Source organism: Pinus tabuliformis, chromosome Q (genome assembly GCF_031772625.1).
Source record: "Pinus tabuliformis cultivar Carrire ecotype Pingquan chromosome Q, CPIR1, whole genome shotgun sequence".
Classification (NCBI taxonomy): domain Eukaryota; kingdom Viridiplantae; phylum Streptophyta; class Pinopsida; order Pinales; family Pinaceae; genus Pinus; species Pinus tabuliformis.
This window is the reverse complement of record NC_142296.1, coordinates 1,361,741,556-1,361,769,533: the sequence shown is the minus strand read 5'-3', so window position 1 is coordinate 1,361,769,533 and position 27,978 is coordinate 1,361,741,556. Positions and strand designations below refer to the sequence as shown.

At 37.3% G+C, this 27,978-nt stretch overlaps 1 protein-coding gene and 1 long non-coding RNA gene across 4 annotated transcripts in view; one reads left to right on the top strand and one right to left on the bottom strand.

The window, feature by feature from the left end:
- LOC149224983 (flavin-containing monooxygenase FMO GS-OX-like 4) overlaps nucleotides 1–27,978 on the bottom strand; it is a 320,681-nt gene that overhangs the window by 286,628 nt on the left and 6,075 nt on the right. The gene's annotated exons all lie outside the window — the stretch shown is intronic.
- Nucleotides 5,028–27,978, top strand: part of LOC149224982 (uncharacterized) — a 46,509-nt gene continuing 23,558 nt past the window's right edge. Inside the window, exons 1-4 of the long non-coding RNA XR_016249557.1 lie at nucleotides 5,028–5,497; nucleotides 6,572–6,722; nucleotides 6,850–6,978; nucleotides 7,189–7,308. This is a non-coding gene — a long non-coding RNA (uncharacterized LOC149224982). The remainder of the gene's footprint in view (nucleotides 5,498–6,571; nucleotides 6,723–6,849; nucleotides 6,979–7,188; nucleotides 7,309–27,978) is intronic.

Here is a 27,978-nt window from a genome sequence, read left to right as displayed (position 1 = left end):
AGCATGGCTTTGGACAAGGCCCCGGGCCCTGATGGGTTCACAGTGGCTTTTTACAGAAACCATTGGGAGATCATCAAAAAGGATTACACCAGAATGGCAAAGAATTTCTTTAAGAAATGCAAAATGGGCAGCAGCATCAAATCTTCCCACTTAGCCCTCATTCCCAAAGACCCCAATCCCCAATCCTTTGATAGATTCCGACCTATATCCTTGTGCAATGTCTCCTATAAAATCATCACCAAGATATTAGCTAACAGGTTAAAAAAAACTTCTCCCTTCCATCATCTCTAAGAACCAAGGAGGCTTCGTCCCTAGAAGACAAATAACGGACAATGTCATTCTTATTCAGGAGGCAATCCACAGCAGCATAAATAGGAAGGAAAGGGGCATGATCATCAAGCTAGATATGGCGAATGCCTTTGACCGAGTTAATCATAAATTTCTCCAGGCAGTCCTAAAGAAATTCGGCATCTCTGAGCTCTTCATCAGCAGGGTCATGGAATTCATTTCATCCACCTGGACAGCTCCCCTCATTAATGGCAGGGCCAGCAATTTCTTCAAAAGCTCAAGGGGCTTGAGGCAAGGATGCCCGCTATCCCCCTTCCTCTACATCATCATGGCAGAAACTCTAAGTATACACCTGGAGAATCTGCGCAGGCTAAAAGAAATAACAGGGGTAGACATAGTTCGGGGAACCAAGGGGATAAACCACTCCCTCTTCGTTGATGATACTCTTCTAATTGGAGGCGCCTCAAGTCTCATGGCCCGGAGGTTCAAGAAAACATTGGAACTCTTTCTTCAAGCCTCTGGAGGTAGGCTAAACAATAACAAGTGTATGATTTACACATGGAATGTCCCCAGACATATCATTCAGAGAATCTCCACAATCTTGGACATCCCTGCACAAAGGAACTGGACACATTTCATGTACCTGGGGTTACCCTTAGCCAAGGAAACGATCAAAACTGAAATCTGGGTCAAGATAATTGAGAAGCTGAGAGGGAAGCTTCAGAGCTGGGGAGTGTCTTGGCTCAACTTGGCAGGCAGAACAATCCTCATCAAGGCCATCCTTTCAGCTCTTCCAATCTATCAGTTTGCAACTACTCTCGCCCCGGCCAGCATTCATAAACACATGGAACTACTTATCAGAAGCTTCTTGTGGCAGGGAGGAAGGCAAGATTCAAAAAAGTTCAGCCTGGTAAAATGGGATCAGGTCATCCTTCCCTTCGAGAAAGGAGGGCTCGGAATAAGAATCCCAAGATTTGCCAATATGGCCATGGGTTTTAAATTGATCTGGAGAATCCTAAATGAAAAAGGAGCTTGGTGGACAGAGGTCATCAAAAAGAAATACCTGAACGGGGCCAACTCCAATATCCTTTCAGAAATCATTATTGACAGGCAGTGCACCCCAGTTTGGAAGCTAATAAAAAAACTCTTCCTCAATTCAAAGCATGTATCTCAAGAGTCCCGGGCAATGGCAGAAATATCAACATTTGGGCGGACAGAATAATGGGCTCCGAAGCAAGGGAAGCTATTCCTAATTTCAGGCCCTTGCAACGGTGGATGACAGAGGAAAATTTCAAGACACTTTATGACATCTCTTCTTGGGATCACAACAGTTGGATAGGCTGGAAGTCTATCCCCCTCCCTAACGACCTTTAGAATCTTTGGGATGAATTCAAGTCAACACTCACAGGCTCAGCTCCCATTAACAGAATGTCAGAAGATAAATATGTTTGGGACTCCAACGGTGGCAGCTACACGGTCAAAGAGGGTTATAAAATCCTTCAAAATGTTTTAGCAATAAACAACTGGCCTCTCCACAAAGTGGCTTGGAAAATTGAATGCCTTCCCAAGGTAAAATTCTTCAATTGGACCCTCCTCAACAGTAAAATTCTCACTGCGGAAAATCTAAGGAAGAAGGGTATACATGGCCCATCAATCTGCTGCTTGTGTAGGGCAGCGGAAGAAAGCAGTAACCACCTTTTTTTAGACTGCTCCTTTGCGCGATCTTGCTGGAAACTCATCACTAGCCCGCTGATCATAGGCGACCTCCCCAACCAGATCACACTCCTTCAGAAAAATTGGGGAAGAAGTTACCCTCACCCCAAAAAAGGTAAGATCCTGGCTAAAAGGTTGTGGAACAGCATACCCCCAAACCTCTGCTGGCAGATATGGAACGCCAGAAACAAATGCATTTTCAATAATAAGAATCCCAGCATCCCCAGCACCTTGGCAAAAGCAATTGCGCTCATCTCAGAGACCATTGGGGCGAATGGAATAACCCATGTTGGCTCGGAACTAGGAGACCCAAGAGAAAAAGAGTGGATGAGTAAATTCAGCTATGAAGCAAGAATTCAAAAAACAGTAAGCACAGGAAAAGGAAATTCTGATTGGAAGCTGAGAGGGACCAAAGAGGAAATCAGAGACTGGATACAAAACCAAAGGAGACCCTCCCTTCAATTCGACGGGGCATCAAAAAACAATCCGGATCAAGCTGGAGCTGGAGGAATCATCAGAGACACCCAAGGAAAAACCATAGTTACCTATGAATGGGGATTGGGATCTATGTCCAATAACAAGGCAGAGGCCTATAGTCTCCTCCTAGGAACTTCTATAGCAAGAAAACTCGGTCTCCAAAACCTGCTAATTATGGGAGACTCAGCTATTATCATAGCCGCCATGATCTCTGGGAAGGATTTCAAACAAATGGCCCTGAACAGCATCAAATGCAGGATCTTGGAAAATACCAGGGGAATAAGCGGGGTCATCTTCAAGCACGTTCTAAGAGGAAGCAATACGGAGGCTGATGATCAGGCCAACAAGGCAACAAGCAGACAGACAGGCCAGGTCAGAGAAAATGATGAAGTTTATGACAAAGCCATACCTTAAGCCACCCTACCCCATCCCCTCATCTCAGAATCCGAGTAACCCCAGGCATCATTCCCCTCGAAATTGGCTCTTCATCAAATCTCCTTATCCCCTCCAAAATCTCCTCGACTGCGCAAAACTGTACCTCAAAAGCCAAATCCGCCCCCCTGACTTGGTTCACATCATCTCTCTCTGTCTCAACATAGAATATCATGCGTTCACGGCAGACATTCTCTGGCTTTGCGTTCGGGACCATCCCCTCTGTACCCTCTCCGCACGCAGCAAAATCTTATCAGGGGATCCCAATCCTTTCAAGAGCCGACCCTCTCAGCATTGGTTCAAGCATCTGAGGAACCTCTTTCTCCCTATTTATAGCAGCTTGGGCCTCAACGATCCCTCACTCTGCAGCGCTGCAAGGATCCTTCATTGCGCTCTCATCAAGTATAGGCTTCCTCCTGAAGCAGATCGCAATCATTGGGAACTCGACCTCCGTTCCCCGACTGTGGTAATCTCTGGTTTATTTAATGCTGTTTCAAACTTTGCTAACGAGTGGTTTCTTGGCTGTAGCAGCGCTCCTCGAATCCCCCTGCTCCCGAGTTTTCTCATCCCTCCCCGTGTCTCCCCACCCCTTCCTTCTCTGATCCATCCACTCCCTCATACCGCTTCCCTTCCTGGTACTTCCTTCCTCCTCGGATTCTGTCTGTCTCCCCTTTTTGCTGACCTTTTTCCCCAGTTCACCAAGATGGCGGATCAGCACGACCAGCCAAATGCTCAGGAGCCCGCCCAAAATCCTTTAGACAGGATCTTCAACAACGAATGCACTATGTGCAAAACGCATACATTCATGATCAATAGATTCGTCAAGCATTTCAATGAACCAAAGGAAGATTATCAGGCAGATAGCAGATCGAAACGGAAGAAGCTGGAGAAGCGAAAAGCAGAAATTGAAGCCTTGAAGGAGAGGTGCAGCCATCTGGAGGAAGCCATAGAGCATATCAGAACTCTCACTCAGAGTTTTCAAGCGGAGGCTTCAACTAAAGCCAGCGCCAGGAAGGATCCCCTCCCCGATGACTCGGTCACTCAGAATCTTCCCTAGGAGCTATGGAATGTAAATTTTGTTGGTTAGGTGGTTCTTTTGTTCGGCAATATAGCCATTACTTCTTTACTTTCAGTTATCATAGAGGTAGCAATGAGGAAAAAGGGTCTGCGCACCCAGTTTTGATCCTCATCGCCCAAACTTATCATGTCTATGTACTAAAACTCTGTATCTGAGGTTTTTATAATATACAAGTAGCCGATTCTGTTAAAAAAAAAAAAAAAAAAAAAAAAAAAATTAAAAAATAGTAATAACAAAAAAAATCAATATTTGTCATAAATAAAATACTTCAATTTCCACCTTAATTTTACATCCACTTTATGTAGAGATAAAGTAATTGAAAGCAAAGAAAAAATAATAATAATTTACCTTTTAATATTAAAAATATATGTAATTCCTTCACTAAATATGGATATGGAGTTGGCAATGCCATGTAAAAATAATATAATTGATATTACATGATATGTAATTCAGTTTATGTTTATGTTTAGTTTGGATCTAAAATATATACCAATAATAGAAAAATATTATATTGTTAAACCATAAATAAAATATTTCAATAGTTTTATATCAAGTTTATAGACAGAAAAACAAAGTAATTTAATTTAATTTTAAATGATGTTTTCACTTGTCATTGTAAAGCATATATATTGTTTATTGCATTTTTAATATGGAGTTGATATATAATATTTTAAAAATATTAATAACCAAAAAAATTTAATATGAATTATATATACAGAAAAAGAAGTATTATTTCATTAATAGATTTTTTTTAAGGAAATTTGTAATTGGTTTATTTTTTAATATGAAGTTGACATGTCAAATTTTAAATATTAATAACACAAATATATTTTAAATATTAATAACACAAATATATATAAACATATAATGTCTGAAAAACTTATTTATAACAAAAATAATTAGACTTATTTATAACAAAAATAATTATATATAGAGTATCTTATAGATTTATGCTTTCTGCTTCCAAATATGATTATAGATCTATACTTTCTACTTCTAAATATGATTGGGGAATGCGTTCTACTTCTGTTCATTTCAATTTCTAAATATGATTGGGGAATGCGTTCTACTTCTGTTCATTTCAATGGAAGACCAGGCTCAGGCTTAGCGAGAAGACAAAAGTCGTATTGGGTGAGAAGCCAAAAGTTGTATTTTGAACCCATAACTCGAGGAGCAGTCGTGTGTTAACAAATCGAATTTTATGTTAACAAGTCCAGAATCCAGAAGCTTCGCCTTTGTATTCCTGCAAAAAAAGTCAGCCTCTTTGGTGCCAGAAAAACTCACTTTAGGCACAAATTCGTATTCCCCAATATTTGTTTCCTCCCTCGGCAAAAGGCTTCTTTTCAGCCGCTAAATTATCGAGAAATCAATGGTATGTTTAAGCTCGGCACCAAGAGCCGGGATGGCATCCGAAAACGGGAAAAAATTTGCAGGGACGTGACTCGAACTCGTGAACTTTTCGGGCAAATGAGGGGAAATTAAGGAGAACAACGGCTGCTTCAATGTGTTGTATGTTGCGTCTCAGAGGAGACTCGTGGTCTCTTTCGGCTTTAAATTGCAAAGATTTGTCATTCTACTAGTCTATTTGAAGAATTTATTTCATATTACGACATTACATAAATTTAGAGAGAATTCATCTATCATGTAAATGAAGTCGTTTTACTGCCTTTTACGATGCTCACATGAGATAGGATGTGGAAATTTGTTTATTTTGTACTCGAAAACAAATGAGAAGGTGTGTTTTGAGCGGGTAAATAGAAACTATGTGCCTTGTTTGAGAAGGTGTGTTTTGAGCGGGTAAATAGAAACTATGTGCCTTATGTTGCGTTTCACAGGAGATTCATGTTCTTTTCGGCTTTAAATTGCAAATATTTGTTGCTCTAGCGATTTATATGAAGAATTTCTTTCATAATAGGACTTCACTGATTTCTGTTCATCTGAACTATATTTCTGCGTTGCTTTTCGCTATAATTTAAAGACGTTGGCTACTTTCCGGACTAGATAAAGAAATCTAGACCAATTTGCGATGTCCTTCCCTTGCAAATAAACAATTATTCTACTATGTCCTCTTCCTAAACGAATATTGTTCCTCTTCCCCTTTGCGTACAAGGCATACTATCAAGAGTGGTTTTTGTGGTATTAACAAAGAATTTGTTATATTTTTTGTGCTTTTTTCCGCAAGTGTGGTTCTGGTTTCATTTGTCCCTCTAAAGAAAATAATTCTAGCATCTGTAAAAGATTGTTCAATTTTGGCTTGATGAGTGCCATTTAGTGCAAATAATAGGTTCGATTAGTTGATCGGTTAATTTCTGTATCTAATTGCCTTTGCGTCTGTCATTTGATCTAGGCGATTTTTAAGGAATGGTTGTTGATTCTTTTGTTGGATCAGCTCTAGTTGATTGTGTTTTCGTGCAAATATTAATTGATTTTAACGTTGCTCTTCTTCTAGTCCTAGTGATGATTATGATGGCACCTTTAATGCAAACATGATCAATTTGACTCAGTTTTCCCTTCTGTAATGCCTTTTTTGTTTGTTATTTTTAGCTTGTACACAAAAGTGAATAAGGTTGTGTACTCTTCTAGGGTTGCTCAAAAGGCATGGGCAAAGACTACTCTCTGGAAACAGGCACAGCTTCTGCACCGTGCAACTGCATAATTGAAGGAACACAAGAATCCCATAGCATAATGTCATGTCAAAGAAATTGCCAAACCTGGAAAGGACGTTGTAACAGAGGTAGCCTTTCCAATCTTATCATTATTACTGTAATTTACTAGCCCATTTATTTGTTATTTTAGATTTAGGTATTGTGTGTGGAGTTGGTTTAGGATTTACATCATTTTGGCAATGTTTGTTCTTGCAGGGTGTAAGGTCTGAAGATTTCATTTCTTACTACGTTGAGGAGGGAGTGAGGATTCTCATTGAAGGCAAATTTCTTATTTCGGATAGTTTCCCTAGCAATGACAGAAACAAATTATGCATGTCCTCAAAGGTATTTACCTTTGCTCCCACCTTTTGTGCCAACTCCATTGTTTACTACGTTTAATGTTAGTGGCAGTTTTGTTTAAATATGCTTGAAAATAACAATTTATGGGAGATAGCATGGAAGCACTTTTTTTTTCTTTATATGTTTTATGTATGCCATTAACAAGTTATTATTAAATTGCTTATAACTTAATATTGGTCCATCTTTACCTTGCAGGTTCCTCTGGGTGTCGTTTTAGTTATTCCCCCATTCAACTATCTTGTAAACCTTGTTGTGTCTAAGATTGGACCTGCCCTTATTGCTGGGAATTCAATTGTGTTGAAGCTGCCAACTCGGGTAATATACTTTGCTTATAAGGAATTTTGTTGCGCAGATAAAAAATTTATATTAACAGCATAGACAGAAATTACAAAAAGAGATATTTGTCATTTCTTCTTTTAGATGACTTGATAGACGACCTAGATTTTCCATCCTCTATTTAAATTTTCGTTAAATAAAGCTAACTGAAAGTTGCCTTTTAACCAAGCATTGGTAGTCTAGTCATACAAATACATATATGGAAATGTGGGTATTCTATTCAAAGGGGGAGAATTTACCTTAAAAAAACATATTTTAAAATATTGGTATTTTATTCAAAATGGGAAGAATTGATCTTCCTGGTAACCAATACCCTACCTGCATTACTGAAAGGTATCAGATCATCCACTCTCCAGTCTCCTACTGAACCTTAAGTGGTCCACCTTGACCCATATATGTCATCTTGTCATTTCCCACTTCACGCAGAATCAGATCAAAGAACTTTATGTGGTCCACCTTTACCCACTTTCGTCATCTTGTCATTTTCCACTTCACGCGAAATCAAATCAAGCATGATTTTATGCCACTCCATTGCTAAGCCCACTCCCAACTTATATTTCCATTACCTCATGCTACTTCTGTCCACCAATTGACTTAATGGAAAACCACATTTTCTTCTGCAACTACATTCTCCGAACTCTATCCAAACCACATGTTTTCATTATACTGATTGTTAGGAGATTTATTAAGTTAATTTATAGTGATTATTACGAGATTTATTAAGTTAATTTGTGGACTTTGTGTAAGTTTACTATTTCAATAAATTTTATTATGTTGTTTTTTGTTTATCATAATATTTAATTTTGTAAAAAAAACATTATCACATATTAGTCAGGACATTATCACATATTAGTCAGGTGGATTGACTTTTTAATAGAATGGATTATCATGTGAGTTGTTTATATTAAATGTTTATTATTATTATTATTGAGTATATAATTAATTAATTATATTTATTATTGAATGTGTTATATGTTGTTTTTATTTAAAATTAATTAAATATAAACTTATTATAACAATATAAATATTTATTTTAAAAAATAATTTTCAAATATTTATAATAAATACAAACTTAATATAAATTTATATTCATTTTTAATATAGAAAGAAAGAAAAAAAGAAATTATTTTAACGTCCACGAGGCTAAAGATAGCCTATGAGACAGATTGCTTCTTCATCTGTTTGATCTATTCGGCCATTTTTTTGTAAAGCTTCACAATAAATGCTCTCAACTTCTCGACAAACCCCTCGCTAAATAGATTATCCCAAGAGCCAACTGCGAGCATATCTGCATAACTTTCCATGTTTTCTTTGAAGGCCTCACATTCTAAATGAAATGCTTTTCTATTTCCACTTTTCCGGAAGAACAAAAAATGCACACTCTTTCCTCCCACACTTCTTTTGGCGTTTTTCAACGCCCTGTTTCACAACGGAGTTGATGAGAATTAGTCCTTAACTGAGCAATAAGAATTTTGGCTCTCCAAGAGATATTGGCCTCTATGTATGATAAAGGTTGATGACTATGAGTGGGATTAAACACTTCAATATAGTATTTTTTCTTTCTCCCTGACTTCTTATCCCAAGTACACTTATGAAACTTATCCATAACAAAAAAAATTATCTCTTCACTGTTTATGGGACACGTGTTCAAGCAAATACCCCATTTACTAAACCATTTGTTATTTTGTTGCATCCAAGTTTTTTTTTGTTGCACAATCTGTCATTAAAGACAAGCTTAGGCCATCTACCCTCTTCCATTTGCTCATTTTTTTTAAATGCCTTATGACTCACCATAGCAATTACTTCAATAGGAGCAGAGCCTATTTCACTTAACAAGATAGCATAAGGAACTACACTTTTAATCTTGAATTTGTTTATAATCAAACGCTTCTAAATTTTCTCAATTTGTCTCCACTGCATGTCAGATGTAATGCTAGCCCATAGTTCACAACCATAGAGAATCACTAGAAGCCCAAAAAGAGTTTGAGTGGTTTTTCAGTCTCATAAATCTGCCTCTCTACACCTATTTGAAAAGCATAAAATGTTTTCTAATCCCCCAAAGTTCTTTTCTTTTTACAACCATCTCAGCGTAGATTTTTGTTGAAATAAATTCTGATGTATTTGTATCTGCAACTTCTTCCATAATGTTGCCTTCAAAGTAGAACTTATGTTGGGTAGGTTTTTTTTTTTTTAGAGAAAACCACTACTTTTGTTTTGCTGATATTGACTTGCATCCCCACACTTCTACAAAAATGCTCAAGGGATAGTAAGTGCTCTTGCAAACCAAGAGTCGATTTAGTAATCAAAATAAGGTCATTTGCATACAAAAGAAGCCTTATAACAAACTTGCCCAAATAGATACCATCACCCCCTTGTGAATTTAACCACTCCTCAAGCTTGTCGATATATCAACCAAAAAGGGTAGGAGACAGTGGGCAACCTTACTTGACCACGATATCGCTTCTAAAACTTTCAAAAATGCCTGCTGAAGTTCTAATTTTGATGTTCACCTCTTCATACAACGTATGCGCAACTGCTCTCAAATGTTTAGGAACCCCAAGTTCCTCCATTTTGTGCCAAAGTTTATCCCTAGGAATTGTGTCAAATACTTTTCTGAAATCAACAAAGCAACAAAAGGCTTCTTCTTTTTTCTCCCAAACTTTTTCAATGATGTGCCTTAAAGTTATACAATGATCAACTGCGGAATGTTTAGGTCTAAAACTTGATTTCCCTTTAGCACGTATATCTATTTCTTTTGCCCACTTGTGAATTTTATTTTCTAGCATGCTTCCAAATAGCTTTGCAAACAAAGGGTTTATCATGATGGTCCTATAATTGGAGGGATTATTGACGTCACCGCTCTTGAAAAGAGGTATTGCTAGACTAGTTGTCCAATCTGTGGGGAGCCCCTGTTGTATATTATTGTTTTAAATACTTTCGATTATTTTTTTCTTAAAAATATTCTTTTTACATATAAATCCATGTCATTTTTGCACAATAAGCAAAAACCACATGGTAGCAATGTGCAAAAAAACAAGAACAGTGGCATTGCCACCACATGGTTTTTGTAACTAATATAATTATATAAAGAGAGAGACTAATGCATATATATTTTCTTTTTCCAAATATGATTAGGACATGTATTAACATTTTAATATGTAAAATGTGAATCATATATAATATTTCAATGTCAATTGTGTATATATTAAAATTATATATATATATATATATATATATAGAAAGAGAGTTACAATGATCAATAGTGGAATGTTTAGGTCTAAAACCTCCTTGCCCTTTAGCACACTTATCTCTTTCTTCTGCCCACTTGCTAATTTTATTTTCTAGCATGCTTCCAAATAGCTTTGCAAACAAAAGGTTTATCATGATGGTCCTATAATTGGAGGGATTATTGACGTCACCACTCTTGAAAAGAGGTATTGCTGTCCAATCTGTGGGGAGCCCTTGTTGTATATTATTGTTTTAAATACTTTCGATTTTTTTCTTAAAAATATTCTTTTTACATATAAATCCATGTTATTTTTGCACAATAAACAAAAACCACATTGTAGCAAGGTGCAAAAAAACAAGAACAGTGACATTGCCACCACATGGCTCTTGTATCTAAAATAATTATATAAAGAGAAAGAGTCTAATGCATATATATTTTCTTTTTCCAAATATGATTAGGACATGTATTAACATTTTAATATGTAAAATGTGAATCATATATAATATTTCAATGCTAATTGTGTGTATATATATATATAAACATGTTAAAAAATAATTATATATAGAAAGAGAGTTTATGGATATATATTTCTATTTCCAAATATGATTAGGACATGTCTTGACATTTTAATGTGTAGAATGTGAATTCTAAATAAAATATTTTAATATCAACTCTCTCTCTCTCTCTCTGTCTCTCTCTCTCTCTCTCTATATATATATATATATTGTGTGTGTGTATGGGGATATATATTTACTATTTCCAAATATGATTAGGACATGTACTAACATTTTAATATGTAAAATGAGAATCATAAATAAAATATTTCAATATCAATTATGTATATACCATATAAAACAAGAAATATATATAGACAGAGGGAGGGAGAATTTGTATTCCATTAATAGGTTTTTTAGAGATATTTGTAATTCATTAATTTTTTAACTTGGAGTTGATATGCAACATTTGAAATATTAATAACAAAAATTATATGTGTATAATATTTTAAAAAATAGTTATAACAAAAATAATTGTATATATAGAGAGAGAGTCATATGGATATATGTTTTCTATTTCCAAACATGATTGGGGCATGTATTAACATTTTAATGTGTAGAATGTGAATCATAAATAAAATATTATAATGTCAACTATATATATATATATATAAAAGATTTTATTAAATCCATCTTAACTTCCAATCTACCAATAGTCAAAAGGAATTAAATATTTCCACATGCAAACTTTTCTTTAAGTTTTGCAGCCAGAAAAAGGTTTTACATGTTGAGAGATTTGATCCTCTTGACGCTTGGTAGATCTGAAGTTAAGATGGATCTATGTTGATCTACATTCCATCAATTGCAAACAAACATGTAAAATTTTAATTCATATAATAGCAAGTAGACCATTAACTTATGGAATGAAAGTAGGTTATCTGGAAATTGTCAATAGTAATATGACCAAATAGTTATGTTTACAAAATAGGCCATCTACACACAAAAATATGAAGTCCAAGAGATCAAAAAATATAAAACTGAGCTAGTTGCTAAATACTTCTCTATAGAAAAAGTGTTCACCAATTGTGAAAGCACCCGTGTTGCCAAATGTTGTAACCGTGGAATAGCACTGAAATGCATGTTCCACCACTCCGTCGCAAACAATGTTTCACCATCACTTATATCGGGATCCTTATCACTAGTATCATTTTTCATTCTTCTCTTCTTGTCTAGCCTTTGTCTCTACCTTGATTCTCTAGGTATATTAGGCGACATCGCCCAATTTTGATCAAAATTCCTAATCCAATCATTAAAATACCTTAGAAAAACCTTAACATGTCTGATCAATGATTTTGGTTTAGTAAAGGGTGCATTTTTCTAAGGCCATAATAAAGGAGTTCAATAATCAACACCACCAACATTGGGGTACATATAGGGTTTGGTGATCTTGATTAAATTCCAATCCTATACCCTCATACATGATAGATCCAATGAAATGTCGCATATCCATTGATCCTGAGATCTTGAAAACTATCAAGTGTGTTGAATTTTGAATGGGATATGAAATTATATTTTCTCCATATGAAATATGATGCACAGTTCTAGGGTCTAGTGCAAGGTGGTGACGACTCTTGCAACATTGACTCCAATTGACTCCAAACAAGATTAGTGCCTTAAATGGGGTCAAGGAGAAGTGGAGGAGTTAAATCTTTGGGTTTTCTCGTTGCTTATGTCTATAATTATACGAAAAAAAGAAAAAGAAAAGAAAACAACAAATAATATAATAGCAAATGATTTTAAATGTAATGTGTAACCACTCAAATTTGATGGAGAGGAAAAACCCTAACCAAACATGGTCTTATTTTTTTAGTTTAGACCTTTGGTTGAGGATTTATGGAACAAATTAGCTTCCTGCCCTATTATATCAAACTGCAAAATTTGTAGTGAATGACAAGGACAACAATTTGTTCTGTTAAATTTGCCCACCCTATGGGTGTTAAAGCACTCCTAGATTAATGATCTAGAGGTGGGAAAGTTGGAGGATATTAAATTAGTTCTTTGAGCCCACTTTCCAACCTATAACACCAAAGAATAACAATTTCCAATAAGTTGGAAATTGTATTTTTCCGAAAAAATGGAATTAAATCCCTTTAGGCAAAGTGCCCAAAGATTTTCTAGATCTAAATTGCACTTTAAATATGGTGGGAAATGAAATACATTTTTACTCTAAACTAGAAAATCAGCGAATAAAAGTAAAGACAATATTTACTTGTTGGGAGCTTGAAATCTTGAGATTGGGTGCAGATTTCTATGGTACAACTAGCAAATGGTTCATATCTGCAATTAAATTCTCTAGATACAAGGTGTAAAATGTGTCCAAATATAGCATAAAACCATTGTATCTAAACTTTGTTCAAATTTTACATCAATCTCAACTATCCCAAGGTAAAAACTTGATCTTACGATAAAACAATGTAAAAATTAGCAAAGTCTAAATCCTAATCTAATACGGAAAATAAAAGTTTTGATATTTAAAAAAAAAACAAATAGAGTGGTTGTTGTAGATCACACCTTGTACCAAGAAATGCTTACCTCACTTGTCGGGATGTGAAACCGGTGTCTTCTTAAGTTGATCTTTTAATTGTTCAAGGAAGTGGGATTAAACTCTTAGAGAATTCACCCCCACTTGTGACTTAACAAGCTTTCTACCTTTCGTATTAAGCTAGAAGCAACCCCTCAATGTGGTGTTCTTTGACCTTAAGCTTGAGTGAAAGATGAAATATGAACTTAGTTCTCGTTGAAGCTTCCTTACAGAATCGTTCCACCTATGTTGAAGCGATCCACTTTCAAACAAGAAATACAAAGTGGGGTTGCCTCGTATTTTGTCCTCTCCACGTGATTGTGTAGCCCATCGGTGACTCAAACTATTAACCTTTGTGTGACCGTAATTATTAGAAAAACTCATTAGATTATAACCCAGATACAACAAGTAATTGAGAAAAAAAGGAGCTAGTAAAATCACTCCACACAATGAACAAAAATTAAAATTGAACAATGGTTTGCAAAATGAGCTCTGTATTGATCGCACTTATCTCATAAAACAACAACAACATTTGCTAGAGGGAGCCTAGCCTTTTATAAAATATTTTTATTGGCTAGCTAACAACTAGTTGGAATCCTCCTCTAGAAATATTTTTTTACTAGTCATCCACATTGTTGGAGTCTTAGTATTTTTTATAAGATATTACATTACAAGGAATAGTCTGCCCACTAAGGAGTCGATTTAATTCCCAATGCACAAGTAGGTCCAAGATTCCCTTTGTTAATGGCCTAGAATGGTCAAAGATGAAGAATAGTGGCCTTTACTTGCCCAATGTTCCACTCTTTGGTCCTTGATGAGCTCAACTTGGTCCAAGATGAATTCAACTTGGTTAGGAGAGCTCGACTTGGTCCAAGATGAATTCAACTTGGTTAGGAGAGCTCGACTTGGTCTTTGAGTTGGTTATTTGAATTCTCAATGGCTATTTTATCGGTCCATCTCTTAACCTTTTGGTCTAAGGCGTCCCTAATGACTAGTTAGACCTCCCAAAGCTAGTTGACATTATAATGACTAGTTTTCTTTGACTTTTCTCTTTAGTACAATCAACTTAGCCCATGAACTTTTGGATCTCCAATGCCTTAGTGAATTTGAGCAATACAACAACAAGGTATGCTAAAACTTGCCCTGATGTAACAACCCCGGGTTAAAATTCCATGTAATAAATGGGAATTAAAGGCAAAAATAAAACCAAGGTCATGGGACAAGTATTCCAAGCTGAATGGAGGGGAAAATATTATATTGGGATCCACTTGTGGTTTATTATTGGCTATGAAAATTGGCATTGGAATTAAAAAAGGAAAAAGGCAATACATCGCAATTAATACAAGAAATAAAGGAAAATAGGAGAAAACGAAAATGAAGAGACGGGAATATGCATGCAAGGGAAAATAAAGGAAAAGTAAAGGAAAAAAAAAGGAGAGAGAACATTCACACTCTCTCTTGAACATTCTAACATTCACTTAGAGAAGAGGAGAAAGAGAGGGAACAAGCAGTTGGACACAAGGAGGACTCAAGCAAGCAAGCAAGGAACAATCAAGAGATCGCAAGAGGAAGATTGGACAATAGTAAGCAAGGGAAAATATCAAACAAAGAAAAAGCAATCAGCGAGAGGATTTTTCAGGTAACAGGTTGCATGTTTAGTTATCTTGTTGGGATGTGAATGCATGGTTTATGCATTAGTTTATTGGTCATGTTTGTTGTCATTGGCATGGGATTTTCCTGGATTAACAGTGGTGTACAACCTTGCCTTGCCATTTTCTGAATACCCATGGTATAGTGGGTTTCATTTTGGTTGAGGTTTGGATTGTCGGTGGATTTGGATTTCGTTGAGGTGGTCTCAGGAAAATCCCAAGGGTTGAGGGTGGAGATGGTTTTCTCCGGAAAGCTCTTAACAGGTGGGTGGAGACAATAAAATTTCTCTGGGTATGGTGAAGAAATCTTGAGGCATCCAAGTTTTTTTTGGTTTTGGTGATTTCTGGACTGATTTAGATGAAATCACTGTGGCTTGAGGGTGGATGTGGTTTAACCTCTGGATTCCCTGGTTGGTTTTGTTTTGGTTTATCCCATGTGATCCCACATTCATGCTTGGAATATGGCACGGGGATGATTAGCTAAAAAAAGATTTGGTTCAACCTAATCTATGGTTGGATGGTACGTGGAAGTCTCAAACTTGGTTGGTTTTATGCATATGTTAGTACGTGTTATTTCTTATTGAGATCAATGAGCACAAGTATTGGTTATTGTGTTGATTTTATGACTAGTTTGTCATGGTTTCATTCTGGTTGATTGTTGGTATAGGCATGGTACATTCTTATCATATGATGTGCTCTTGTTATGGATTTTATTTATATTTTATAAGGTATTGGATGGTTATATGAATGCATGAGCTAACAAATGTGTGTGGTAGCTAGCTTGAGAGGGCAGTGAACCTTCTTCATGATTCTCTGATGAAACTAAAGAAACAGTGAACAGATATGCATTCATGACCTATAGTTACTATGTTTATCATGTGTTTGTATAAATGATCATTATGCAATTGAAAGTTAGAGTAAGATCAAAGTCCGAATGTTATGAAAACAACTCAAAAAAATATAGAAAAGATAGATCAACAACTTAAAAATCAGTCTCTTCGAGGGGGCAACCTCCTTTACATTACACGAATGAACAATTTTTGAATGATACAAACGACAAAACCTCCTTTCTATATATAGGAGTCTAGGAGTTCATAATATAATCAGAGCCGACATAACAATAATAATGTAAGGGCACAACAATAGCAATAGTGGACTTCTATGGGGCACAATAATAACAATATGGGGACTACATAGGCACAACAATATAATAAGGGGGTTGCACTAAGAACAATAAGGGGTTCAACTAGTAGTATAGGGACCTAACATGCCCCTCTCCTACAAAAAGTGTTGTCATCAACGCTTGAGTAGTTCTGGATTCTTCTGTATAAAATTCGCGTCCTCCCATGTGGAATCTTTAGCGGGTAAGTTCTTCCACTTGATGAGATACTTTGAAATTGATCGATTTCGTAGCTGTCGGGTTCTTGTTTCCGTGATTGCTTCAGGTTCCAATATGATTTTTCCTTCCTCATCAAGTTCCGACAATATTGTTTGAACTAGGAGCTTCTCACCTATAACCTTCTTTAAGCATGAAACACGGAAAATTGGGTGCACTTGGGAAGATACAGGAAGCTCCAATTTTTTATGCCATAGTGCTAATGTTTTGTAACACCTTGTATGGACCATAATACTTTGGTGATAATTCATTATCTTTCTTAGCTTGCTCGAGGGACATTTGTTTGCATGGTTGTAGTCATAGAAATATCCAGTCACCTACATCAAAACTTCATTCACTGCGATGTTGATCTGCATGTTGTTTCATTCTATTCTGCGCCAAAGTGAGGTTATCCTTTAAGAGTTTGAGAACTTCTTGTTGATGCTCGATGTGATCCTCCACTGCTTGAACCTTAGAATTTTCTTTTAAATATGATGTGATGAACAGTGGATGATATCCATAAAGTGCCATAAATGAGGTCATTTTTGTTGCAGTATGGAAGGAAGTGTTATACCACCATTCAGCTAGACGAAACCACTTGACCCATTGTGTCTGTTTATTAGATACAAAGCAACGAAGATATCTTTCTAAACATTTGTTCACTATCACAATTTGCCCATCATATTCAGGATGATAAGATGAGCTATGAGCTAACTGAGTACCCAAATATTCCACCTCTTGTACTCCAAAGAAACAATTGGAACTTTTTGCATATAATTGTTTCTCCTCCAATAGTTTGAGCACCCTGTCAACATGTTGAACATGATCCTTCCAAGACTTGATGTAGATTAGTATATTATCAAAAAATACTAACACAAATTTTCTAAGGGTGGGTTTGAAAATGGAATTCATCAAACCTTGAAATGTAGAAGGTGCATTGGTAAGGCCAAAAGGCATGAGCAAAAATTATAATGACCCTCATGAGTTCTAAATGTTGTTTTTGGAATGTATTCAATCTTCATTATGATTTGATGATATCCTGAACGAAGATCCAACTTGGTGAAGTAAATTGCTCCATGTAATTCATCCAATAATTCATCAATCACGGAATGGGAAATTTATCTTTAATAGTAAGATTGTTGAGCTCCCTATAATCTGGACACATGCGCCATGATCCATCCATCTTGTGTACCAATACCACTGGAGCAGAGAAAGAACTTCGACTAGGTTGAATTATACCAACCTCTAGCATTTTTGCAACCATACGTTCAATTTCATTCTTTTGGGCATATGGATATCTGTAAGGCCTGATGTTTGGGGGAACACTTCCTGGAATCAAATGAATAGCATGATCATGATCACAAATAGGTGGGAGGCCTTTGGGAGTCTCAAATACCTTGGAATGATTGTCCATAATTTTTTGGAGATCTGGTGAAATAGATGATTTCAATGGGGGTACCTCTAGTGAACATAATTGTGCAATTTCACCCTATTGTTCTTTCTTTAGAAGCTTTGTCATCCTGTTAGAGTTGATTATCTTTCCTGGTTTCCCTGCGATACCCCTTAATTCAACCTCCTTTCCTTCCCAAAAAAAATTCAAGAAACGTTCTTGAAAATTGAAAGTTATTGTACCCAAAGATTGTAGCCATTGAACTCCTAGTGCAACATCTGCACCACCCATTGGAATGGAAAACATTGGACTATTCAAGACATATTCTCCCATGGATAGCTTGATATTATGGCACTTTCCAGAGCAATTTATGGTTCTTCCATTTGCAACCATTACTTGACACTCTGGTGTTGGATATAGGAAGCAATTCAATTCCCTGGCTATCTTACAATGAATAAAATTATGCGTATACCCGAATCAATCAACACTGTTACTTTTTTTTTTCTTGATATGCCCTTCTATCTTGAGAGTTTGAAGAGTGGTAATTCTTGTCAATGCATTACAAGATATGGTCAGATTCATTTCTTCTTTCTTTGGGATTGGTTCTTGGTGTATATCCTCTTCTTTTGACGTTTCTTGTTCCTTTTCTTGCTCCTCTTCCCCATCTATGTAAATTAATTTCTTCTCAACACACTTATGACCTTTATTGTATTTTCCATCACAATTTTAATAAAGCCCTTTTTCTATTTTTTCTTCCAATTATTGTGGTTTCAACCTTGTAGGTGGTGAAAAGCTAGGAGCAACAACACTTCCATCTTTATAGTTATCAGTGGTAGACTTGTTTGTTGCCATAATTTTGCTTTCAATTTTTCTTGCCAACCTATATGCCTTCTCCAATGAATCAAGTTCCCAAAGGCGAACCTCATGTTGAATGTTATCCTTTAAAATCCATATGAAGACATCGATCATCTGCTTCTCTGGAATATCATTTAACCTTATATTCAATTTTTGGAAGTCCTCAATGTGCTTTGCCATTGAACGCTTTTGTTTGAGATTTATCAATTGGCTAAAGAAGGTGTTGCTCTGTGTATCCTCATAATGTGCTATCATTTCCTCCGTGAAAATTGACCAGGTGACAAGTGGTTTACGATAACAAAGCTCTTTATACCATAAAAATTGATTCGGTTCTAAATATAAAAATGCAATACGTACCTTTTGTAACAGTTGTATATCATGTAGATCAAAATATTTCTCCATCTGTAGTATCCATGTTATGGGATCCTTGCCATCAAACCTCCTCATATCGATCTTTGGAATATGGTGGGTCTTCAATCCAATGTTAGATTCTGTGAAATCATGATTAACATTTATTTTTTTCTCATCATGAGTTTTCTCTACTACATTTTCGTCGTTAGGAGGCCTTTCTCGTAGTAGTTTTCTCCCACCTTCCTTCAAATCTTCCATGTCTTTCTTCAAATCTTCCATGCCTTTCTTCAAATTTGCTTCCATACCGTCGATATTAACTTCCATGGCGCATATAAAACTATTTATCTTAGCTTCAATCGCATTCTTCAAATCCTCCATCCAATTTTGCTTACTAGGTGTTTCTATTTTCTTGATTCGAGTCATTCTTTTTCTTGCTTTTAGCAGCTCGATCTTGAATCTGTTGTATCTCTAAAATTTCGGATCTCCAAGGTCTGAAATTGCGACCTGCAGTAGCCCTCTACGTCCTATTTCCAATGCCACCAGTCTAATCGAAATTGGATTCTCCAAGAAAGAGTTATGCCCAATCTCCCAAGATGACCTGCTTATATAGTTTTTCAGTAGAGCAAACTTGTACGAAGTGCCATGTGTTACTGTTTCGACCTTCAGACCTGAAAACAATACACAGAAAAGTACAGTCCGTCCTCTTTCTGTAGCTTCTTACGAAATTTCAATCTGATTGTAAGAGAGAAAGTTATGATGATTTTCCCCCGGTCACCTGTTTGGGATGTAATTCGGGACCCTATAGAAACCCTAAATGTCTTGGATTGTATCTCCGACAATATAGCGAAACAAGATTTGAAATTCAGGCCCGAGCTTCACCACAATTTCGGCTCAAATGGGTTTTAATTTCAAAATCTGAACCTTATTAGAAAAAAATTATAGCGAAAATGCCACGATGACCTGTTTGAGCTGGAATTTTGGAGCTTGCAAAAACCCTAACTTCCTCAGATCCTATCTCCGAAAATATAGCGAGACAAGATCTGAAATTCGAACCTGAGGTTTAGAACGATTTCACCTCAAATGGGTTTTTTTTAGCTTTTGAAATTTCATAGAAAAAAAGTTATATCGAAAATGCCATGATGACCTGTTTGGAGCAGCGAAACCCTAGAATCCAAAGCTCTGATACCAAATGTTATGAAACCAGCTGACAAAAAGATAGAAAAGATAGATCAACGACTTAAAATCAACCTCTTCGAGGGGGCAACCTCCTTTACATTACACAAATGAACAATTCTTGGATGATACAAATGACAAGACCTCCTTTCTATATATAGGAGTCCAAGGGGTCATAATATAATCGAAGCTGACATAAAATAATAATGTAAGGGCACAACAATAACAATAGTGGGCTTCTATGGGGCACAATAATAACAATATGGGGATTACATGGGCACAACAATATAATAAGGGGGTTGCACTAATAACAATAAGGGGTTAAACTAGTAGTATATGGACCTAACACTGGAAATAGAGTTTGACGCCTCGTACAGATGACTAATAGAGCTTTGGGCAGTCTTGGCTAGTTGGGTTGTGGGCTAGAACAAAGGCTCTGGCCGTAGGCACAGACTAGTGAAATTTCGGTAGCCGCGCAAAGAATGGGTTGTGTGTACAATTGGAGCCTTCTGGCCACATGGGCTAGTTGGCATGTGTGTGGATGGGAGGTAAAGTGGGTCAAAAAGATAGTTCTAGCTCAAGGAAAGATCAACAGTGGATGTTGTCTGACATATGGGTGATCATGTGTCCGTAGAGGTTGCAATAAGTTTTAGGATAGTAGACCCCACTTCCATAACTGAAACTTGGATATTGGGTCATGCATAATAACTCTCGTTTCATGTTTAATCTGGTGAACTTGTAAAAATGGGTAAATGTGGGGTGGGGTGTTACAAAGTGGTGTCAGAGCGAGGTTTACAGCACTAGACCTGGGGGTAAATGCAGATTGTTATGCATGCATGTCAGTTGTCTATATGTGTACCATGCATGCATGTTAGCTATTTATTATATTGTGATGATATCCATGTATGGGCCGATATGTTTGTGATGTTGTATTGTGTTAATCTAAATTGGTTTGTGCATATGCAATAGTCTCACCAACAGTAACTTGAGGTAGTGCTGTTGATTATGCTTTTTATTTAGCTAACAGTGATATGTTGGAGGAAATAGAAGTCCAACAGATGAAGAGTATAATAGTTGAGTACAATTCATATGACTCCCCATATAGGTTGGAAGAGACATTAATGGGATGGGAGAAGTCAGTTGAATAGGAGGGAGAGGGGGATTCTCATGATCTAGAGATACATTGAGAAGCTTGAAGGTAGAGATTGTAAGTTGCAAGGAAGATAATGAGAGGTTGATTGAAGCATAGGAAAGGCTTGCGCAAGTTCAAGAAAAGTAAGTTGAGGTTAATGCAGTCATCCTCCAAAGCCTTTCAAATTTGTAGAAGCAGGGACAGTTAGGGATCAATCATGGAGATAGACATGAAGAAAAGACTATTGGTGCAGATGGAAGAAGATCTTAGAAAAAGCATAGGATGGACAGGAATGATACAGTGAAGAGTGGCAGACTCTTGGATACACCTGAGAGGAACACTAGTACTCATGGTTTTATTCTAACTCTGCTTCTGGAAGACATCATTGCCATCACTGCCAACATCATTATAGGAGTGAGAAGGGGTATTTGCCAGAAGAATTCAAGAAAGTTAAGCCTCCTACTTTTGATGGTGAGATGACCAAGTCAGAAGATGCAAAAGCATGGCTGCTTGGAATGAGGAAATTCTTCAGACTTCATGATTACTCTGAGAATATGAAGGCCAAGATAGCTACCATCAGTATCAAAGGAAAAGAAGATATTTGGTGGGAAGATGTTAAGCATGTCAAATGCATCAGGGAAGAGGAGTTGATCTGGGAAGAATTTGAATGACTCTTCAGGAAGAAGTACCTGTCTAAGAGGTATTATGATGGAAAGGTCAAGGAATTATATGAGCTCAGGATGGATTCCCTAACAAATGAAAAATATACAACCGGATTTCTAGAACTGTTGAGATATGTGGCCAATCTCAAGGATGAGAAAGCAAAGATCCAAAGGTTCAACAACAGATTTCCATTAGCATTCAAAGGTTGGATTGAGTTTGATAAACCCTAGTCATTGGAGGAAGTTATCAGGAAGTTGAAGCATTGTTATGAGCAGTCAAAGCGCAAGCCTAAGTTCAAGCGTGATGGAAGGGTAATGAGAAGACTAAAGGAAAATGACCTAAGAAGCGAGGAAGATCTCAGAATGCAAGTGACAAAGAGAATGTGGCACCTCATAAGAAGTCCAATGCATCTAAAAGAAGACATGGGTCTCAACCTGTGGAGCAGCAAAATAAAGGCAGTGGCAGAGAACCTTTGAAGTGTTGGATTTGTGGTAGAGATCATTGCAAGAAGGATTGTCTTTTGTATCAGGGTGGCAAGCCTCAGATCTACAGTGCTCAGGGGGTGCAAACAATTGGGGATGTAGGTCAGAGCATTCCTCGGATCTATGCAGCAGTTGATAACAGGCAAGTAGACCACCAGGCATCCATTATTGAGATGGAAGGTAAGCTTTGTAATCAAGTTCTTTCTATTTTGATTGATCTCAAATTGAATTATAGCTATATTAGTCCTGACCTGGTGGATTAGTGTCGTTTGAATAAGGAAGTGCATGCAAAATCTTGGTTGGTGCAGTTGGCTATAGGGACCAAGAGAAGAGTTCATCATTGGGTGAAGTCTTATGCATTTGAGCTTAATGGCATGCCTACAATAACAAACTTGAATTTGCTTCCTTTGGGTTCATATAGCATGCTTTTGGGCATTGATTGGTTGTTTATTCACAGGACCAAGGTAGATTACTATGACAAGGCCATTGAGTGCCTAGACGAGGATGGAGAAAAGTGTATTGCAGGGAAAGAAGAAGTGTACATCAGTGAGGATGGTTACATCCATGGAAGCTAAGTGCAGTTGTAGGAAAGGATATTTATAGTTTGTAGTACATATTTCCAATGACAAAGGGAAGGGGGATGAGGATGATGAAGTCCTGAGGAGGTATCTTGTCTTACAACAGTTTCAAGATGTGTTTTTTGTAGAGATTCCGAAGCTGCCTCCTCATAGAGAGGTGGATTTCTCTATTGAGTTGATGCCAGGAGCAACACTAGCATCTAAGGCACCATACAGGATGAGCACACCCGATTTGGTGGAACTGAAGTTGCAGCTTAAAAAGATGCTCGATAATGGATACATAAGGCCAAGTGTATCTCTTTAGTGTGCACCAGTGTTGTTTGTAAAGAAGGATGGTACTCTCAGATTGTGCATTGATTACAAGCGGTTGAACAAGGTTACTATCAAGAACAGGTATCCATTGCCTCAAATTGATAATTTGTTTGATCAGTTGAAGGGAGTTGCAGTATTTTCGAAGATTTATCTGAGATCAGGATATCATTACGTGCGCATTAAAGAAGAAGACATCTACAAGACTGCATTTCATACAAGGTATGGGCACAATGAGTTTGTTGTGGTTCTTTTTTATCTTACCAATATTCCAACCACCTTCATGTGTTTGATGAACAATGTGTTGCGCCCTTACCTAGATAAGTTTGTGATAATATTTGTTGATGATATATTGGTATATTTAAAGAATGAGGAGGAGCATGCAAAGCACCTGGCAGCAGTATTGAGATTATTGAGAGAGCATAAGTTGTATGCAAAGCTCAGCAAGTGTAGCTTCTTTTAGACTCAAATTCATTACTTGGGACATGTTGTTTCTGAGAAGGAGATAATAGTGGATCCGGAAAAGATTAAGGCTCTCATGGAGCTCTGAAGAACATGGATGAGGTCAGATCATTCATGGGACTAGTAGGTTAATATAGGAGGTTCATCAGGAACTTCTCCAAGATTGGCTATCCTATCACATCTTTGCAAATGAAAGTAAAGAAATTTGAATGGACTACTAAGTGTGCAATTAGTTTTGATTAGTTGAAGCAGTTGCTTACCAATGCTCTAGTTTTGAATATTGGAAATCCTGATAAGGAGTTTGTGGTTTGTACATATGCTTGTAAGGAAGGACTTGGTGGAGTCCTGATGCAGGAAGGGCAGGTGGTTTGCTATGAATCATAAAAGTTGAATGAGCATGAGCAGAATTATATGACTCATGATCTTGAGTTAGCAACTATCATTCATGCATTGAAGATGTGGAGACATTATCTCCTTGGCAGAAGGTTTGTTTTGATGAGTGATCATAGTGCACTGAGGTACTTGTCTAACCGACCTAATTTGAATGCAAGGCAAGCTAGATGGTTGATTACTCTCAATGAGTTTGATTTCGAGATAAGGTACATCAAAGTTAAAGAGAATCAGGTTGTGAATGGTCTCAGCAGGAGAGTGCAGGTAAATCATATTTCAGTTGTGAGCTCTTATGGAACAAATTTACAGGAGTGGATCTCACATGCAGGGTAGCATGATGAGAGGTACCAGTAGTTGAAGCAGAGATTGCAGCAGTAAGGTGAAGGTGATAAGGATAAGGAGTATCACCTCACAGCAAATGGCTTGGTCAAATTCAGGAGCAATATCTATGTGCCTGACAGTGGTGAATTGAAGAAGATTATTTTGAGAGAGTTTCATGTCAAGCCATATTCAGGCCACCCAGGATACCAGAAGACTTTGACAGCTATCAAGAAGTTCTACTATTGGCCGAATTTGAAGAAAGAGGTGGTTGAGTTTGTTGCTAAGTGCTTGGACTATCAACAAGTGAAAGTTGAATGCAAGCACCCAGCTGGTTTGTTGCAGCCTATTCTGATTCCGGAATGGAAATGGGAGGTCATTTCCATGGATTTCATTACAGGATTGCCAAGGACATCAAGGCAACATGACTCCATCATGGTTGTGGTTGAAAAGTTGAGCAAGGTAGCTCACTTCATTGCAGTGAAGTCTACTAATTCAGCTAGTGAAGTGGCTCAGGTATTCATTAAGGAGATAGTGAGGTTGCATGGAGTTCCCAAGAGGATTATATCAAATAGAGATGCCAAATTCACTTCCAGGTTTTGGAAGGAGTTGTTTGTAGGCTTAGGGACAGAGTTAGCCTTCAGTACAACTTATCATCCGCAAACAGATAGACAGACGGACAGGGTTAACAGGATTCTTGAGGATATGTTGAGGATTTATGTCATGCATCAACAGAGGAAGTGGGAGGAGTAACTTCCATTGGTGAAGTTTGCTTATAATAATGGGTATCAGGAATCCTTGAAGATGACTCCAGTTGAGGCTCTCTATGGGAGGAGTTGTAATACTCCCGTCAGCGGGAGTGATCCAGTGAACAGCATATTAATTTGACCGGATATGTTGAGAGAGATGGAGCAGGAGATGCAGGTTATTAGAAAGAATTTGAACGCAGCGCAAGATAGGCAGAAGAGCTATGTCGATTAGCATAGGGCATTCAAAGAGTTTCAGGTTGGAGAGCATGTGTACTTGTGTATCAAACCCAAGAAGAGTTCCTTAAAGATTGGATCATGTGTCAAGTTGGCACCTCACTATTGCGGGCCTTTTTGAGATCCTTGAGAGGATTGGACCAGTGGCCTACATACTTGTTTTGCCTCCATCAGTAAAAGTTCGTGATGTTTTCCATGTTTCATTGCTTAAAAGATATGTATGGGATGTTGATCATGTGATTGATTGGTCTGTATTGCATGTGGAACTAGTAGGAGAGTTCCAGCCAGAGCCTCAATGCATCCTACCGCGAAAGAAGCTCATGCTCCAGAACCTATCAATAGAGCAAGATAAAGTGTAGTGGAAGCAATTTGAACCCAATGAAGCTACATGGGAGATGGTTGATTAAATGCGGGCATTATATCCTTCTTTATTTGTTAGTTGAAGCAAATGAGTTTTGGTGGTTGATTAGATGCAGACATTATATCCTTCTTTATTTGCTAGTTGAAGTGTGTGTCATTGTAAATATTGTATCGAGTTGTGTTTATAAAACTCCAATAAGTAGTATGTTTGTCAGGTTCAGCATTTTTTGTTGGTCATAAGTGTCATCGAACACCAAGGACGGTGTTCCCTCAAGGGGGGGTAGTTTGTAACAGCCCTAGGTTAAAGTTCCATGTAATAAATGGGCATTTTAAAAGGCAAAAATAAAACCAAGGTCATGGGACACGTATTCCAAACTAAATGGAAGGAAAATGATTATATTAGGATCCACTTGTAGTTTATTATTGGCTATGGAAACTGGCATTGGCATTGGAAAAAGCAAAGGGAAATAAATGACAATTAATACAAGAAATAAAGGAAAATAGGAGAAAAGGAGGATGAAAAGACAGGAATATGCCTGGAAGGGAAAATAAAGGAAAAGTAAAGGAAAAAGAAAATAAAAAGGAGAGATAACATTCACACACTCTCTTGGACATTCTAGCATTCACTTAGAGAAGAGAAGAGTAAGAGAGGGAACAAGCACTTGGACACAAGGAGGACTCAAGCAAGGAACAAGCAAGGGAGCACAAGAGGAAGATTGGACAGCAGTAAGCAAGGGCAGAAATCAAGCAGAAAGAGCAATCAACAAGAGGATTTTGCAAGTAACAGGTTGCATGTTTGGTTATCTTGTTGGGATGTGAATGCATTGTTTACGAATTGGTTTATTGGTCATGTTTGTTGTCATTGGCATGGGATTTTCCTAGATTAACAGTGGTGCATAGCCTTGCTTGCCATTTCTTGAATAGCCATGGTATAGTGGGCTTCATTTTGGTTGAGCTTTGGATTGTTGGTGGATTCGGATCCGGTTGAGGTGGTCTCAGGAAAATCCCAAGGGTTGAGGGTGGAGATGGTTTTCTCTGGGAAGCTCTTGATATGTGGGTGGAGACAGGAAAATTTCTCTGAGTACGGTGAAGAAATCTTGAGGCATCCAAGCTTGTTTTGGTTTTGGTGATTTCTGGATCGGTTTAGGTGAAATCATTGTGGCTTGAGGGTGGAGGTGGTTTAACCTCTAGATAGCCTGGTTGGTTTTGTTTTGATTTATCCCATGTGATCTCACATTCATGCTTGGAATATGGCACGGGGGTGATTGGCTGAAAAAAAGATTTGGTTCAACCCAATCTATGGTCCGGTGGTATGTGAAAGTCTCGGACTTGATTGGTTTTATGCATATGTTAGTATGTGTTATTTCTTATTGAGATCAATGAGCACAAGTATTTATTATGGTGTTGATTTTATGACTAGTTTGTCATGGTTTCATTCTAGTTAATTGCTGGTATAGGCATGGTACATTCTCATCATATGATGTGCTCTTGTTATGGATCTTGTTTATGGTTTTATAAGTTATTGGATGGTTATATAAGCATGAGCTAACAAGTGTGTGTGGCAGCTAGCTTGAGAGGGCAATGAACCTTCTTGATGATTCTCTAATAAAACTAAGGAAACAATGAACAAATATGCATTCATAACCTATAGTTACTATGTTTACCATGTGTTTGTATAAATTATTATTATACATTTGGCAGCTTGAGTAAGATCAAAGCCTAGAAACAAAGTCTGACGCCTCGTATAATGACTGATAGAGTTTTGGGCAATCTTGGGTAGTTGGCTTGTGGGCTAGCCCTAAAAACCCAGAACAGAGTCTTTGGCCGCAGGCACAGAATAGGGAAATTTTAGCTGTAGGCTGTAGCCGCGCGAAG